Source organism: Penaeus japonicus, unplaced genomic scaffold (genome assembly GCF_977035675.1).
Source record: "Penaeus japonicus unplaced genomic scaffold, GWHDUDI00000001_assembly GWHDUDI00000006, whole genome shotgun sequence".
Lineage (NCBI taxonomy): Eukaryota > Metazoa > Arthropoda > Malacostraca > Decapoda > Penaeidae > Penaeus > Penaeus japonicus.
In genome coordinates this window covers 5,129,901-5,132,400 of record NW_028234408.1, presented here as the reverse complement: position 1 = coordinate 5,132,400, position 2,500 = coordinate 5,129,901, and the positions used below count along the sequence as shown (strand labels likewise).

The following is a 2,500-nucleotide window of genomic DNA, read 5'->3' as shown; positions in this document are numbered from 1 at the left end:
TATCATTATTATTATCGCCTTTTTTCTTTGTCATATACGTTTTCTCATCTATATTATGGTTGTCTGGTTCTATTTGTCTATGTTCTATTTTTTCTTCTTTCCTTCTATCTCTTTTTCTGTGCGGATTCTCAATATAATTAATTAGTAAATGAGATTATGAATTTATCTCTTCATTCGTTGATTTATAAATCCGTTTATTAATATATCTAGGCGTTTAGTTATTTATCTAATTACATATTCATCTACTAAATAAAGCGTCTGGAAAGAAATGAGATTAATAAAAAAAAAAAATAAATAGATGACGTGAATTAATTAAGGAATTAATGTATTTCAAACACTTAATACGATAAATTGTTTCATGACGAAACAATCACAAGAATAACAAACGAAACAATTACGTTCAGAAAAAAATAAGACAAATTAACGAATCCTTAACACCCTCCCCCCCACCATTACCCCCATCCCCCACCCCTTCAATTGAAATTCCCTAATAATTAGGCCGATTGAATAAAGTATAGGCACTCACTGCAATAAAAAAAATATTGCTTTCAAATTCCAAGCATTGTGTTTGCAGACATGACGAGGTAATACATATGTTCTAGTCCTTGGCACTGCATGTAAGAATAATGGTTGGTGTGAGAACAGATCGTTAACTTGTTCCCTTTTTAACCTAACATGGTTCATTAGACTAGTGTTTATTTTAATGCTCGTGTGTATTTTGGGGTAATGGTTTTAAAATCATGTATGTTCTGTATGTATATGTATTATGCCATGTGTTAGATGAGCTATTTGTTTTAATCTATATAATCTATACTACATACATGTGCTGTATTTCTTTTAAAATTCCATTTCCATATACTACGTGAGTATGAACAATAAAATTCAACTTAAAAGGATGATTTCCAATGTTAAACTTGCATTAGGAAGTAACAGCTGAGAAAGGAAAAGACTTTCATTATTACGTTATTTTTGGCGGGAAATGTGAAAGCATGTCATTGGCTGATGCATGCAAGGCTTTACGTGATTGGTTCATATCCGGCGGTTATAATGGCTCTTCATTCTTTCTTTGTTTTTAAAAGTCTGTATTGCAAAACACTTGTTTAAAGAATTGAATGATTGAATGAGAAACAATTGACACGAAAATAAAAAGTGAGAAATAAATAAAAGTAAAAATACAGATATTTCAATTGTTTTATTGGAGTTCTGTCTTCAGTATCATCGTCTGTTCTCTCTTCTCTTTCTCTCCCTCTTTCTCTCCCTCTCCCTCTCCCTCTCCCTCTCTTCCTCTCTTCTTTTCTTACTACCTCCCTCCCCTGTCATATTCTCTTCCCTGTTTTCCTCTCCCGGTGACAAAGAATTACATTTTATCATAGTCTTCATATACTAACCTAACCCTCGAAATAATGCCATCCAACCAACCGTAATCGCTTTCAAATAAGGAAAGAAGAGAAAAGCCCAACTTCCTAACCACCCAAAAGATATCATACATTATGTTTTCTCCCTCTTCGCAAAGGCATTATTAGAAAGAAAGAAAATAGAAGGAGAGACAGAAAGAAAACAAGCGGGGAAGGTCTCTACTTACGTTCTTGAATCAAGGTGCCGCTGGCTGATCAGTTTATCGACCCATGAATGCGCTCGGTCTGTGGGAAAGAAGTGTTGAAAGAAATACCAATATATATATTTTTTATCTGTCTATGTATCTATCTATATCTATATATATACATATTGTGTGTATACGTATATATATGTATATATATATGTATATATATATATATATATTTTTTTTTTTTTTTTGTGTGTATGTGTGTGTGTGTGTGTGTGTGTGTGTGTGTGTGTGTGTTGCATTGTGTGTGTTATATATATATTTATAATATAAATATATATATATTATATATATATTGTTGTCGGGTGGTATAGATATATTATTTGATATATTATATATGTTAATTCTCTCAGTAATAATAATACCAGTAGTAACAAAAAAGCATCAACAACAACAATACAAATAACAGCAATGAAACACAAAGCACAAATAAATAAAAATCCAAATTATACATTCTCCTTCTTGCCGCACTCAAAAAAAAAAAAGAAAAAAAAAATGGCGCCCTTGAAGAACCGGCCGTCATGTATGCATTAGGAGGAGGGGTGGGGGTGGGGGGGGTAAATGGCAGGGAGGGTTAGGGAGGAGGGGGGGGGATGCTGAAGACATGACTCGCCATGGGGTGGCAGAGGCGATGGAAACACTGTTGCCATTAAGTGGGTATTCTGTTGGCAACACTGTCTTTCTCTTTCAAATTTTGAGACTTTTTTCGAATAAAAAAAATCATTATCGTGATGGTAAGTTCAGTATCCTTTTCCTTACACTTGAACTTTTAATTTTTTTTCATGAAAAAAACTAATAGCTAAGCCTCCGTTCTTAAATTCCACACAGACGTGAATACAACAGAATAATCCCAAACTCAAAAGAAAAGAAAACAGTGAAACGATGCAAAGAAAACGA

The 2,500-nt window shown here is 33.2% G+C and overlaps 1 long non-coding RNA gene across 7 annotated transcripts in view; it reads right to left on the bottom strand.

Moving 5' to 3' along the window:
* The window catches only part of LOC122243687 (uncharacterized), a 111,036-nt gene that overhangs the window by 56,966 nt on the left and 51,570 nt on the right, over positions 1–2,500 (bottom strand). For all 7 annotated transcript variants that reach the window (XR_015191082.1, XR_015191084.1, XR_015191079.1 and 4 more), the window contains exon 3: positions 1,583–1,640. This is a non-coding gene — a long non-coding RNA (uncharacterized LOC122243687). The remainder of the gene's footprint in view (positions 1–1,582; positions 1,641–2,500) is intronic.